At 46.4% G+C, this 15,712-nt stretch overlaps 1 protein-coding gene across 1 annotated transcript in view; it reads left to right on the forward strand.

Moving 5' to 3' along the window:
- Nucleotides 1–76: 76 nt before the first annotated feature.
- The window catches only part of Ttc6 (tetratricopeptide repeat domain 6), a 195,196-nt gene continuing 179,560 nt past the window's right edge, over nt 77–15,712 (forward strand). Inside the window, exons 1-4 of the mRNA XM_052738582.1 lie at nt 77–553; nt 13,417–13,522; nt 13,737–13,916; nt 14,300–14,390. The gene's annotated coding sequence lies outside the window, so the exon portion shown is untranslated. The remainder of the gene's footprint in view (nt 554–13,416; nt 13,523–13,736; nt 13,917–14,299; nt 14,391–15,712) is intronic.

Below are 15,712 nucleotides of genomic sequence, written 5' to 3' on the forward strand. Positions count from 1 at the left end.
GTTTACAAAGCAGTGTAATTGGTTTAAGCCCCGAGGCTAGGGAAAGAGGAAAAATGGGGGCGGGTTGGGTCTGTGTGTGTGTGTGTGTGTGTGTGTGACCCCCTTTTGGAAAAGGAAAAAAAAAAAAAGAAAGAAAACTAGGCGGTGCCTGGAGGACAGGCCAGGGCTCTAGTGCTGCGGGAGAAGGACCCGGGTGCTGGCGTCAGATCCCCAGCGCAGGGACCATGCTCGCTGAATGACCCCGAGTTCCCTCCCAGAGGCGCTCGCTCACTAACCAACCCTCTGGACCTGACTGCGACTCGGTTCTTGGTCCCTGGGCTCCTTGGCTCCCCCACCCCGATTCTTGACCCAAAGTTCAACCCTGAGAGACACCCCCCCCCCACCTCCCACTTCCCAGGCTTTGGGCTTGTAAAGGGGAAAAGCCCCACTTTTGCCTCGTCACTAGAAACCCAGTCATCTGAGTCAGCCGAGCAGGTGACGTTAGGCCGACCCGGGCTCCTGGCTAGCAGAACGGAGGCGCTGCCACGAAACTCGTACCTGCGGCTAAGGGCAGGTGAGTCACAGCACCGTTTTATATTTTTATGACATAACTTTTTTTTTTCCGCCTCAGTCCACTCCACTCCCCCTTGTCATCTGCAGCGATCAGAAAGAGGAAGAAACTGAGAGCAGATGTTTGTGTGATAGGGCCTGCCTCTCTCGGCCCGGCTCCTCCTCCAACCCCCCTTCTTCAGCCTCCGGGACCGAGCTGGAGGCGACCGTCTGGTTTCTGATAGAGAAAGGTCAGGGGGAGGGGACATCTCCCTAAACACCGGCATAAACTGGGAGCGTAAGGGCTTGGGGTGCCGGAACGCATCTGCCACGCTAAAGGAGGTGCCAGCCTGAAGCTAGAGTCAGCCCACAGTAGTGCCCGGTCTCTAACCTGGAGGAGAGGGGCGAGGATATCAGGCTTTCAAAAGGTCCTGGACGACTGTGGAAAATTCTCCCCCACTCAAAGTCTTTTTGCCTCCTACCAGTTCTTCCCAGGTAGTGGCTTGTCCTCTTGTCCTGCGGGAAGAGACTAATCAAAGAGATTCGATTGGGTCGACAGTTTGTGATAGGTTCGGAGAAGCTGCCTACTTCTGAGCGACGGACTGAATGTGTTTGTGAACGTGTATGTCTACCGAGTGAGTTTCTAAGGGAATGTGACTGTGTGGTCCTCCGTGTGTTGCACCAGGCTGTAGATTTACTAGATTTCCTTTAGAAGCAATAAAATAAACTCTAAAGTGATCAAGAGACTAAAATATTCTTGTTTTGCCAAGTTTTTTTTTTAAGGTAATTAATCTCATTTGAAGGAATGCGTTTTTACTTGTCTTCCAAATAGATACCCACCCCCCACCACCCCGTGCTTTGTTCTTTTAAATCTTTCTTCCTTGAAATCTGGCAAGAGAATCACGTTAAATCCTTGAACCAAACAAATCTTTTAAATCAGCAGGGGAGCAGGGAAGGTGAAGATGTGTAGTTAAGGAAATAAAAAAGATAAAAGCATTGGATTACAATTCCTTTTTGAACAAAAAGTGTGTGTGTGTGTGTGTGTGTGTGTGTGTGTGTGTGTGTGTAGACATCACGTTATAAGCAAAGGCATGAGAGTGGAATTGAATCTACCTAGAACTCAGCAGAGCAGGCAACCCTTTCCTAGTGTACCCTGCCCCTGTGACTGCAAAGTCACCCCCACAGTTGTGTAAATGTACCTATGGATGTGTGTCAGAAAGTAATTCTTTTGTGGAAAGTTCCCACCATCAGCAAGACCTCGGTTTGTAAAGCACACGGATGCTGGGCTTCCTCAGTCTGGTCCTGGGGACTTCCAGGGCCAGGAGCTTCCTTGTTCCTCGGTGACTGGTTCTCTGATGCCTTCTTGGCCCTTCTACAACACCTAGCATGACTTACATTTCCCGTGGCTAGTAACAACTTAGTAAAGGCTTCATACAGTGCATAAAAAGCTGATGCCTGGGGGGGGGGGGGGGGGGCGGGGGGTGGTGGTGGTACCCTGTCACGTGAAAGGGGGTTGATTAAAATATCACATGTTCTTTTGGTCTGTTTTGCAAATCCACGAGGCCCCCTTTTCAAGTCTAATTAAAAGGAGAAGGGGGCCTTTCCTAGAGTGAAACCACAGTGAAATTTTTCGCAAGCACCTTCAAAAATCCAAGAGTGGTGGTACAGAGTGGAATTCTGCTGGGTTTAAAGCCTTGATCCCCGTGTTCTAGGGTCTGTGACCCAGTTACTGCAAACAGCGCCTCCTGTGTGTACGTTCTCGGAACACCGCCAGGCTAGACTGGATTGAACTAGAGAAGGCGTCAGGCAGCCAGGAGTGTGATTCTGAGTCGACTGTCTGAAGCCACGTAGAAGGAAAAGCAGTAGTTGGGATTACGTCTCTGCATTTAGTGATGGCCTTTCTGGACGCCTAACAAATTCAGCTGATGAAGTTTTAGTGTACCAATAGGCCGGTTTCGCTCAGATTTAAAAGTGAAACAGTAGGGTTACTTCTTTACAAGTCAAAGACTTGGAAAACACCACACATACACACACACACACACACACACACACACACACACACACACACACACACAGGCACTCACGGTGGAGGGAGGGGGGAGGGAGAGAGAGAGAGAGTGGGGGGACCTGATTGTTGTCTTCTCTTAGGTTGCTGACGAGTTGGCACCCAGATAAGGACTCCCAGCCCCCTTAACCTTGTTCATTTCTAACATCTTTCCACAAATAAGCCTTTATGCCTTATCAAAACCCGGCAAGTAAACCTGCCTTCAGCTCCAGGGAACTGAGAGAACTCACAAGAAGTGAGCCACGGGGACTCTTCTGCCATGCCCCAGGCTGGAACTTGCCAGGGTGAGGACCTTAGGCCACAGTGTAGGGCGCCCCAGGTAGCTTAAAGCGGTAACGCCAGGGCGGCCAGGATGGTGGGCTATATGTTGTTACTGGAATCTGTTTGAAAAGAGGAAGCGGCTCTGTCATTCCCGGAAGCTGACCCTACTAAGCTCTTGGGGCCTGCTCAACGCCAGGTCGACTGCACAAGGTCCCCTGACCAAGTTGTCTGCTTTAGCCCACCCTTCCCAGATTGACCTGGCAGCTGCTCACGGCACAGAAGGACGCAGAGGATATGGGATGAAAGGAGGAAAAAAGGGCATAGGACCCTGTCTTGGGACCAGCTGGTGCCTTTGATGCTCCTGACCTTTGCTGTGTGGCTGAGCGGAGTGGTGGGCGGACTTTGAGCCGGAACCTCGTCGGTGCTGCTCCCGCTGGAGTCCCTTGAGGGCTCTCCCTCTGGATCTCCCTAGTCTACCCCCCTTTCCCTACTGACCCTACCTCCCATCTCAGGACTGTCGCCAGGTCAAGGCCGCGCGGTGGCCCCAGCCACGCTCGGTGCCGGGTGGTCCGAGTTCCTCCGCAGGCCCCACTCCCCCACCAGATAAGAAGCTTAAGTCCTCCTCCTGCCGAGGAGGGGGAATTAGACGCGAAGCAACTAAGACCTGTGGTCTTTAACTGGGTTCAAAGCCGACTCCGACTGGGACCAGCTTAGGGCTGCACCCAGCGGGGCTACGCTAGAAGCATCCCCCTTGTGCTTGCTTGTGCGTTGCCCTGAGGGTTCGAGGTGCTGCAAGGCTGGGGAGGTCGCCTGGGTGCCTTCAGCAGCTAGCCCTAGTCACTCGTGGCCCGGCGACCCCGGCCAGGGGTGGGGGTCACTACTACCCAAACCAGCCTGACGCTCAGGGCAAGCAAATTCGGGGTCCTGTTCTATCCCTGCTTCTCTTTTCCCTTTCTTTCGGCCCTCACATGTTCCTTTTACTTTTTCTTCCGCCATTAAATCCTCATTAAGGAGTCAGTTGCAAGCATGACCTCCAATCTCCAGTAGGTGGGAGTCCTGGGGCCACCTGACAGGCCTTGTCTGGCCAGTTCCACACCAGATCCTCTACTGCTCTGGACTGCACACCTGTCCAGGTGTGCCTTTGCGCTACACGTATGCATATTCAGGGCTTTCGCTTATTTTGCTAAAAACAAAAACAGGCATTGAGTTTGTCCGTTGTCTTGCTCCTTGAGTTGCCGCCAGGTTTCAGAAAGTCCCGGGAGTCCGGGATCCAGGCTCGTCCGCAGCCGGATGTCTGAGCCGGAGCTGCTCCCCACCTGGCCTCGCCCGCGGGCGACAAAACCGTCACTCTGGCCGTGAGAGAGCTTCACCTTGCCAAGATCAACTCACATTTTCATGTATTCAAATGAGAAGTGTTGGGAAGGAACGCTTGCCTCTCCGGGCAATCCACAGCCTTGGAAGGAAAAGTCAAGAGTCCCACCGTCCCTGGAGAAAAATGTCACCTCCATCCCTCCAGGAGCATCCACTGTTCCTCTCCCGTACCTCCTCCGTCCGAGCCCTTCCCCACCCTATCCCCACCCCCCGCTGCACCTCGATCCCCACCGTCCTGTTGCAATACTTGCCCTGAACGTTAGCTACTACTTTATTCATACCCATCAGCTGAGCTAGCTGGAAGACCTGCTCAGTCCCAGCCAGTCCCGTTTTCCTAAGCCAGGCCCTCAGGGAAGGGGTGGGTGGGGCACACTGGCCTTGGGTGTTCCTTTAATTAAAGAGAGAGAGAGGAGAGAGAGAGAGAGAGAGAGAGAGAGAGAGGAGAGAGAGAGAGAGAGAGAGAGAGAGAGAGAGAGAGAGAGAGAGAGAGAGAGAGAGAGAGAGAGAGGCTTCTAAAAGAAGCATGGAGAATGCTCATTGCACATAAAGAGTCAGAAAATCAAGTTTTTCCATGTGATACCTCTGAACAGAAGGAGGGCCCGAGTGTCCTACTGTGTGCCACAGACTGGGGTGGTGGGGGGCGCTTTGAGTTCCCAGCGTTTTCCACAGGTGCCCAGGTGCTCAGGAGCTGGGGGAGGGTTGGTCGGGGTGGGGGGTTGACCCTTCACAGGACAAACGCCCACCTTAACTGGAAGCAGCCACAGAAGCTGAGGGCTCCGAAAAGTCAACGAATTTTATCTTTTGCATTGAGGGTAGCGAAACGCAATCCTTACCCCAAGGGCAGAAAGTGGCGAAGAACGAAGCTTCCTCTCTCTTGCTCTGCACCCCCTCCAATCCACAGGAGTCCTCCCACTTTCCACACACCCAGGAACTTTCCCACATCCCTTAGTCCCCTCTGGTGGTTTAATTTTGCTTATTCAAATGCGACTATCCTCACATTTACATAGTTCTATATAACGGATGATTTTGAAACAATCAAATGAATCGTATCCTACATTTACAAAAACAATAAAGAGCATGTCATTTCCCCCATTGTATTCGTGTCCTGATCCCCCTTCTCTAATTTTGAGACTAAATTACTGACACGACTAGGGGAGGTTACACTCTTTGTCAAAAATTAAAATTTGATTGGTGGGCAATTTGGGGCGGCCACCTCGACTGTTTCCAGTAGCTATACTAGAGCTGTTTGATTATCACAGTGACACAGTTATTTGTAGCTTTAAAATCTTACTTTGTCTTTTGGGTCACAGAGCAAAACTTAGCTCATCTTGTAACAGGTTTGTTTCTAAACAGGGAAGTATAGGAAGAGGTGTCCTGGGAGCCATTTGTTTGGATGGGATACTAGTGAGATCTGCAGGACTTGGAGCGCTTCCTGAATGGTGTGATTTGGGTTCCATGGTGTTCCTGGATCCGAATAAGGGTGTGTCTGGCCACAGTTGGCGCCATTATAGGTGGTAGTAGGTTCTTAACATTCCTGTGCAACAAATTGTCCCATCCCCCTTCTCTCCTGGTTATGTCCCCTCAGTGGTCTAGTAGATCCCAGAAGGCAGAAATTACTGAAGTTCTCCTTCCTAAGTAGAGCCTGGAGCAGAATTGATAAGTCCTGAGGCTGGCCTGGCTGGCTTCAGGCAGGGAGAGATTCCTGAATTTAGAAAAGGGATCCAGAATGGATAGGAGGGAGATCTTCAGACCTCTAGCTTCAAGCCTCTTGGACCTCCTCTACATGGGTCTCAAAATAAACCACCAGGTAACATCAAATTGAAATGCTCCCCTCTTATAGCTCTCTGGACATGGAGAGAATCATACCCACATATTGCTGATACAGGTCTGTCAATGTATGAACCAAGCAAATATTTCATCTCTCCTCACCGTGAAAACACAGTGGCAGCTGCATGTATCAATGGAAATATTGATTAAAAGTTAAACCCCATCCATTTCCCATCAAGCAAAAGGTTTTACTCAGAGCATTACAGGAAATGCTGGGTTTCAATGTGTCTAAACTGGCAAATAAATAAAGCTGAGCCCACGGAGTGGGGAGGAGGAAAAATCTGGCAACAGAGTTCTGAGGCTGAGGTTACACTGGGTGTAGATAGAACTCGCAGGCTGCTTGCTGGGTTCCACCCTGCACTGGCTGCTGTCTGGGGTGTTAGCCCTGCGTGTGGAGCCAGGGTTTGCTCAGTGACACACACCTTCTAGATCCTCTCTCTTCCTACTTCTCAATGAGCCTTGGAGGGAGCAGGAACTACCAGACCTCCCCCCCCCCCCCATCATTCCACCTGTAGACTACAAAGTACTGCCTTCCATTCATCATCTTCTAATGACTTCTCTTAACGAAACACCAGTCTAACACCTGTGGAGTATTTTTGATGTACAACCACAGGGTCCCCAAGTTAATTTTCCCTCCCCAAATTTTATTTGCTTTGGAAATGGGCATTTGGAGAGTCATTATGAGAAGAAGCAGGGCCATCTCCTCTTCTAGACTCTTCTGAGGATGCTGCGACTCCCCTAGCCACATCTGGTGTTCTGGGTCCCTCCATTCCCACCAGGCATCTTGTGCTGCTCAGTCAAAGAAGAGTCCCTTGAAACTTGGGTCGAGCCAGATTCCCTATATATCGGGGGGTGGGGGGGTGGGGGGGGATAGGATCCAGCAGATCTGATGTAGACTTGTCTCCCTGCAAATGCTTTTGAAGGTGCAGTTGGCTGGGTGGATTGCACTCCCCTTACCCCATTCCCCTCCTCTCACCAAGCCAAAAAATACCTTCTATTGTGAATCTCAGTTCCCCTCTGACCTCCCCATGACCACCCCCAACACCCCCTGCCAAGAGAAGTGGTTTCAATAAATAAAGCCCAGTGATGGGGTTGAAGGTCAGTTTACACTGGCTCTGGGCCTTCTAAAACCCCTGCAGGTGCTGGAATGGGGATAAAGCAGGTCGCCCTCACAGGAGACTAAGGAGGAACTGAGCACACGAGAGGGGATTCGGACTGAGTCTGAGGAGCCTATACAGGGATGCAGTCTGGATCCGAGCACCCTGCCACTATCTCAAGTCTGCAGCAGGAATGCAGAGAGATGCTCAGGCAGTACTCTCCTCCTCCAAATGGTGATCTTGGTCTCAGTGCCTGGATTTGGCAGTGTGTGGGAGGGAACAAAGCCTGAGTTGAGGGACTGGCATGACAGAGACGGACTTGTTTCTGTTCCAGGAATGAGGGACCCTTATGAGCCTGGGAGGGATCATCTGTTGCAACTGTTGCAGAAAGGGAAGTTTCTGGAAGTATTGGTGCCTGAAGCTTTCCTTCCTTCCTGCTGAACAGTTAGCTTTGTGGTCCACCTCTCCTGGTAAATTCTGGGCAAAATGCTTCCTGGTTTTCACTGTCACCATCTTCAAAGCTGGTCACTGCAGCAAGAGACAGTTTGAGGGTTGGAGTCAGACGTGAATTCCAATGTAGATTCTGCAGGACACTGGCTCCCTGTGAGCCTTGCTTTTCTCAATGTCAAAAATCAGCATATTAGAGTTCATTTTGTATCAGCTGACAGCAGAAGAAACTGTCCACAAAAGGTAGGAGAGAGCATCACAGAGGTCCAGGTACACAGGCAGGATGGGATGCTGGGATGGGAGGGAGATGATGTGGGCCTACCATCTAGGGGGATCTCTCCTTCTCCTTCCATGTATTCTGTTTGTGGTGACCAGCCTGGACTGTCCCTGCTGGCCACCCCAGTGGTTTTCTTATGTAGGGACAGGGCAGGAGGTCCTTAGTATCTCCTGAATCTTACCTGGAACTCCCTCTTTCTCAAGTTGCCAGGGACCTTGTGGGAGAAAGAGGCTGAAGGTATGAAGATATGATGGGCAAGCATGCATCTCCTACTCTGCTGTGCAGAACCCAGCTAGGCAAGAGGAACCCATTTTCCCCTCCCTACTTTCCCTTTCCTACATTCAGAAAGGGCTCTGCTCTGACTGCCCTGGGTTCTGAAGACTGTTGTCCCAGCCCAGGATCAGTGACAGATGTTGGGAGTATTAGCATGCTTCCTTCCTCAATCTCAAGATTGCCTGGGCTGTTGTAAGCCCTGGAGAAAGCCTGAATGGGGCTTAGATTCAGGGAGCACCTCTAAAAGAGAAGAAGGCTAATGGAAGAGAAGAGAAGCCGGGTGGAGCCTACTGAAAGTTCCCCCAGTACCTGAATTTAGGGAGAACTGAGTGAGAATGTCATTGATTAGTTCCTGTCACTTCGCTCATTCCACTTCCCTCCCCGTGGGCAGAGTGAGAAGGAACCATTTACTATTCATCTAGAGAAGTATCGCTTAGCTATTTTCTAAAATCCCCAAAACCCAAGATGTCATTATAGCAAGGTATCTTTATTTGCTGTCTTTGAGACTATTTGATTTAAATTCCCTTAAAAAAAGAGGTTTCTTTCTAGGAATGTAAGTCCATCTGAAATGAAGCAGGAATACTGGACTCATGGTGGATCCTTCAAATACTAAAGATTATAAATATTACCTTGTGTGTACCAAAGGCTTAGTGGGGTCCTAAAGCTTAATTAAGAAAAAACAATACAGTGTGTGGAAAGAACAAATCACGAGAGGGTTTCCTCAGGCAGAGAGTCAGCTGCTGGGTGAAGATTCATGAATGATTAACCCCTCCTACTGAGGGAATTTGGAAGGTCTGGAGTTCAGTTGTGGATGGAGGGGCTTTCAGGAATAATGTCACACAAATATCAGGCTGTGCTTGGGTGGGCTAGGAGGGCTCTGCGTTCTGTGTGCAGGCTCTCGTAAGTTTTTGACTTCTGCTTCATTGAGTAATCAGAATGGGGACAGATAAAATATTTCTGTCACTGGAGAACAGAAAAGCAGCACATCTTCAAAGTTTATTAATTTTTCTTGGGTTGGTATTGGGGGAGGTGAGTACCAGAAAGTGGGCTGGTACCCAGAAGTCCGAGGCAATGATCTCTGGCTAAATGCAGCGTCTGTTTTTACAGCTTACTCGGGGAGAGCTGTTAGTTTTTCTAAGCACAAACCAGGCATTGGTTCTCAAAGCTCAATGTTTAGGCTACAAAGCCGGTACAACTGTCTTACATACCTACCTTCAGAAAAAGAATGGTTCTGACCTCAAACTCAGCAAAATCTCTAGTGCATTACCATGCTTGGAACCCATCTAAGCAAAGCCCTTTGGAGGACTGAAATGTAAGTGGAATGCTAAATGTCAGCCCCTACCTCCAAGAAAAATAAATCCTTAATTCTCAGCCAAGTACACCTGCTTATTTGTATCTTTTCTTTTCAATGGGTCGCTTTACTCAGAGTTTTCTTTCTGCTCTGTGCTTGCTATTTTTATCTCACCTAAGAACACTGAGATCAGACCCGGCGCCAGACTTCTGAGACACCCCGGGGAAGAATAGGCTGGCTTCCTGAGGTCTGTTCCTGAACTCTACAAGCTGAGTTGTTAAACCCACCTCAGAGTTCAGGGCCTGGGGAAAGACTGGCATATGAGGCCACCACAGGGTAAGAGTAGTGACCAGTATTGCTGGAGAAGACTGGAGGCAGTCTGCGCTAGGGTGCCCCTTAGGAAGGGGAAATCGCCTCACAGCATGTACACTTCCATGGGGGGTGGAGTGGGTAATAACAATATAGGAAACATTTGGACAAAGATTCTTCTGGATGTTACCCCCAGGAAGGGAATGGACCATGTTGTGTAGCTTTCCTGACTTTGGGGCTCCCCGTTGGATTTGGCTGATGTAGGGCAATGGTACAGAAATTTGGGGAAAGAGCAGAGAGGTGAGAGTTCCTGTTTCTGCCTTCACTTACTTTCCTGGCTTTGCCCTTCAATCCTCTCCCTCCTGGGCAGCCTCTCTTGCACTCTTGCTCACACCAGGCTCTGCGAAACCCCAATGTGATACCCGTTCAGTGTTGTTAGACATGGATGACCTTCTCTAATTCTACCCACGGTTGTGCAAATAATTATTTGAACTCTCTTTATTCCAACCCTACTTTGTCTTTCAAGCAGGCCATTGTTTCCTCTGGAGATCTGAAGGGAGAGAAGAACCAGTCTTCGGTTATGTCCTGTGCCATCCTTTTAATAATGTAACTCATACAGTTTCGACCTGTTTCTTTTCACAGTCTTGAGGTGGAGGTGCAGGCATGGGGATGTCTAGGGTGACTGTGCTCTTGAAGGCAAGGCTGCCTCTGGGTTTAGCATTGGAGCAAATTTGGAGACAATCTGTTTTATACTCATCCCTTTAATTTGGTGAAATGTATTTGATATCATTGCTAAAACACTTAAAGCCCAAACCAAATATTAATATTATCCAAGACTGTTTGGACCTTAGCTAAAGTGACCTTGCTGCAAAGCAAGGATTGAGGCTTCTGCAAAGTTGTATTAATGTAACCAAACCATGAACTAAGTCCAGCTTATAGGAGATGCTCATTTACATGTTGATTTACAGTGACTTGATAACAATATTTAGTTCTATTTAGAGTTCAATTCTCTTCAGGCCTGTGACTTGATATAGATATGATAGGATGAAAGGGTAAATTATTGAATCTACTTTTAAAGAGCAACTTGTTTAAAATGTTTTACATTGCTATGGATTTTAGTTTATTGATACAAGTTTAAACTTAATTTTGTTATACTGTATATATATTTCTATTCTCTTTTGAGGTATTATGCTTATGTAACTCATTTAAATTGTAATGGATAATTAAGAAATATAGATTAATAATTAGTCTTCTATGATAGTCAAACTTATAGTCATGTTGTTTTCTAGGTATACATAGATATAATTCAATTAGCTAGGTAATCTTCAAATACTTCAAAGACCTACAGAATATGGCATTTAAAATGTTTTAAAAATTTAGACTTTCTGGACAGTGAGACATGCCTGCTCCTGGCAGCACAGAATTTACTTCAGAGAGGAGGATGGGCATCAAAGACACTCCATATGGAGTTTATCTTCACCTTGGCAAAAATAGCTATTTGGGCAAAAAACTGTTCTTGCCTGGACTGCTTGATCAACTGGACATGCAGGACCCATAGGAAGGTGACCACTGAACTTTGCTTGGCGAAATGGTCCTTCAGGTTCCTGCTTCTCAGAGAAAACTGTCAGACATTCTACAGGACACAGAGAGAAATGACTGAGAGACTCTAGGCCTGTGGGCTGAAGACAGATGCCCCAACTTTACAAAGGAACATTAGGTGACTGTCCAGGCTACCAGCTGTCTCTGTCTACCCTGCAAAACTCCCGAAAGTTTCTTACATCCTTCTCCTGTTTCTCAGGTAATAGTATATCCTTCTGGGGTCTTTGATGTAGTTGAAGACTAGATAGTTATAATTTCCTCAGTTATGATAAAAGATAAGTTAGATATAAAACCTTAGACTCACAAATATAAGATTGATAGGATATCTTCTTTAATATTATAATTGTAATCCTTGCTTAATAATTGTTTTGTTATATATAATTTTACTATGTTAAAGTTAAAGCCTTCCTTTTTGAAAAAAAGAAAAAAGGGAAGTGCTGTGGATGATTGATTGATAAATAAAACACTGATTGGCCAGTAGCCAGGCAGGAAGTATAGGCGGGACTAGCAGAGAGGAGAATTGAGAGAACAGGAAGGTTGGGAGGAGGAGACGCCACCCTGCTGTCCAGGGAGCATCATGTAAAGGCATCAGGTAAAGCCACGGAACACGTGGCGACATATAGATTAACAGAAATGGGCTGAGTATAAGAGTAAGAGCTAGACAATGGTAGGCCTGAGCTAATGGCCGAGCAGTTTAAATAATATAAGCGTCTGTATGTTTATTTTATAAGTGGGCTACGGAACTGCTGGGGATTGGCAGGACTCGGAGAGAAAAACTCCAGCTACAGTGACTTGATAACAATTCAATATTAACTAATACTAGGTTGGTGATGTTACTTGGGTGCAACCATTAATGAGAATTCTGTGTATTTGACACCATACTAGACATTAAGGATACTAAATTTAAAAACACTTGCATTTATTTTACTTGATATGTATGATTATTTTTGCCTGCATGTATCATATGCAGCATGTGCAGCTTCATACCCACAGGGGTCAGAAGACATCAGATTCTCAGAACCTGGAGTTATGGGTTGTCGTGAACAAATATGTGGGTGCTGGGAACCAAACCTAGGCCTAGGCCTTCTGCAAGAACAAGTACTTTTAAGTGCTGAGCCATCTCTCTAGCACCAATGGTATTAAATTTAAGGCAATAGTTTTGTTTACTAATGATTAAAACAATGCTCCACAGCAATCATGATGGCTCACAGCTTTAGACTCATGGAGAGCTGTAGCTAATAGAAAGCCTGGGATAGGAGGCTTACTTGAGATTATGAGTTGGTTCAAGCCAGTCTGTGCAACTAGCAAGAGTCTATCTGAAAAATAAACAACAAACCAAAAAGAAAAAAAAACTTCAATATTTAAAAGTTTTGTACATCTCTACTTTGAAAAGGGTCATAAAGGTGCAATTTTTGAGTTAGAAGATACTTAAGTAGTTAGGACTTTAATTTATGTTGTCCCCTGACATCTAGCAGCATGCTGTTAAAAATCTCTGGGTCATCCTGTTCCCTTACACACCCTGTTCCCTTACACACCCTAATACTCTGTATTAGCCACTTTGCTTGTTACTGTGAGAAAATACCTGACAAGAAGCAATTGAATGAATGAAGGAAGGGAGGAAGGAAGGAAGGAAGGAAGAAAAGAAGGAAGGAAACACTTATTCCATCTCACAATTTGGTACATTCCATTATGGTAGGGAAACTTGGCAGCAGAAGGAATTGTGACAGGGGCAGGAGGCTGGCTGGTCACATTGCCTCTGCAGTCCAGAATGACGCCACCTACAGTGAACTTAATCTAGACGATCTTGCACAGACGTGTCCAGAGGCCTTCTTCCTTGTTGATCTAGCTCCTGTGAAGTTGATGGTCAATATTAACCCGTACACACTCCATTACTAACTGAAATTTGGATGGTAACATTTGCAATCATTGTTTTAATTTCTATTTCTCTGTTTATTAGTGGGTTGGATATGTGTCTAGTGACCACAGTATTTCTTCATTGTAGAATGGCCTGTTCACATCTATTTTAGCTTTGAAAAAAAAATTTGATCCTCCGTCTATTTCTCATCTACAGGGCTATTTTATGATGCTGGAAATTAACCCTGGGACTTGTACATGCTAGATAAATGCTCTGTCACTGAGCTACACCTCAAGTCCTCATCTGTGATTTCATGTCTGCCGTAAGTGTTCAGATTTTCACCAGGTTCTTAATTGCATCACATTTTTTGTTTATTTTAACTACATAGAATTAGAACCCCATGAGTTCTGTGGTTTGATGCTTATAAGTCTTCATTACACAATTCAAAAATCTTTCATCCAGTTTGAAACAATGTTTGTCCAGAATATAAAGTAAAGACATACCTCTATTTTCCAAATCTTTGAACCTTTGGGCAGGCTCTAATTATGAAAAACCTTGAGTTCTCTATCTAGAGAACTGAATTTGGACACCATTCTGCTGTGACACTTTGGAAGTATAGAAGCTGAGATGTTATAGTGAGTCTCCCATGGCTTCCTGTGTATGAACCAGATGTGCTTCCAAGAGCAAATAACAAAAGAACTAGTAGATAGACATTGGTGAGTAACAAGGATTCGGTTATATCATAGAATTTCAATGAATGCTTGAGTAATTTTATTCTGCTCTTCAGAGTCAAATTCCATCTCTTTAAGATAATCCCACAGTTATTAGCATTTTAGTATGAAAATGCAAAATGGATATGAAATGACTTTAGACTTTAGATCAATAACTAACATCACTGTGGTGGTTTGAATGAGAGTGGCCCCCACAGGCTCATATATTTGAATGCTTGGTCCCTAGTTGGTAGAACTGTTTTGGGAAGGATTAGGAGGTGTGGCCTTGTTGGAGGAGGTGTGTCACTGAAAGTGAGCTTTGAGGTTTCAAGAGTCCAGGCCTGACTCAGCCTCTCTCTCTCTCTCTCTGCCTCCAACTTGTGGATAAGACATAAGCTCTCAGCTACTACTCCAGTGCCATGACTGCTTGCCTGTCACCATGCTCCCAGCGTGATGGTCATGGACTCACCCTCTGAAACTGTAAGCCAGCCCCTAATTAAACGCTTTCTTTTATAAGTTGCCTTCGTCGTGATGCCTCTTCACAGCAATAGAAAAAGAAGTAAGACTAAATAACAAACCCCCTACTTTCCTTTCTGTTTTTGTTTTTGTAGAATCAGACCTAGAATAGAGGTTCCTAACATAGGACCACCTAAGGACTTCCAGTGAAATTCTTGTCTTTTTGAACACCACCACCTTACTTATTCAATGAAAATAATACTACTTAGCTCATGGGTTGTATTTTCTTATGGTGTGAACACCTGAGTACTTGGGAGCTGTGAAAGCTGAGATGCTGAGCACAGAAAAAGCATTCACTGTTGTCCTAACTAGGCTGCATCCGCACATACAGTGCAGCCGTCCTCATGTAGCATTCTCGGAGCATTTGGAGTCACGTGACCAATGCCATGCCACCGCAGGGATGGTGAGCCGCCTTCTGCAGAATGCTTCTCATTTGTGAGCATTCAGCAATCATTTTTGAAGGTACCCTGTGAGGGAGTGAAACAAACCTGCCGGGTAAAAGTATTATCCGCCTCGGTCCCGCCCCCAACATACGATTTTGTTAATTCTTTGGGAATTTCCTACAATGTACCCCAATCACACTTGCTTTCCATTCCTCCCAGGTCCACCCTCCCACGCCTGCACTCCCTCCCAAAGAAAAACAAAGTAGACAAACAAGTAAAACCCACCAGTCCCTTTTGTGCTGTTCCCCATACTCATTGGAGCATGTCAAACATCCAGTGGCCAGCCTCTTAATGAAACGGAAGCCCCCTCTCTCCCCCACTAGAAACCATCAGCTGTGAAGAGCTGCACTTATTATCTCCATCTTAGAGATGAGGGTGAAGAAACCCTGCCTGCTTTTCTGAAACTGTAGTTTCTCTCCCAAGTCCCGAGAATGCCAGAGTATACTTGCACAATTGGGTTGTTTCTGGCCTCACGTAGTTGTAGAGGATAGAGCATTCTTCTCTCCCAAGCATCTGGACCAGTTTATGTTGTCTCCTTCCAGTGTCTGGAGCTTCATAGAGGACCTTAAGAAGTCACCATCTGTGATGACTTTGAAGTCATTGAGTATTTGTGATGGGTGGGTTGGTAGAAAGCAGAGTGGTAACACACATTTGAGAGTCTAAGTGCCAGGTACTAAATAAAGCACTTCAATTTATACTAATGCTAAATTGGGTTTTCTTTTTTTTTTCTTCCTTTAAAAGTAAGTGAGTAAACAGAATGCAATAGCATACTTAGCACACTCACAAAACCCAATTAGCTACCAACTAGATTAAAAACAGAACATTACAAACCCAGCCCTCCCC

This window comes from Peromyscus californicus, unplaced genomic scaffold (assembly GCF_007827085.1).
Source record: "Peromyscus californicus insignis strain IS unplaced genomic scaffold, ASM782708v3 Scaffold_15__1_contigs__length_86483966, whole genome shotgun sequence".
NCBI lineage: Eukaryota > Metazoa > Chordata > Mammalia > Rodentia > Cricetidae > Peromyscus > Peromyscus californicus.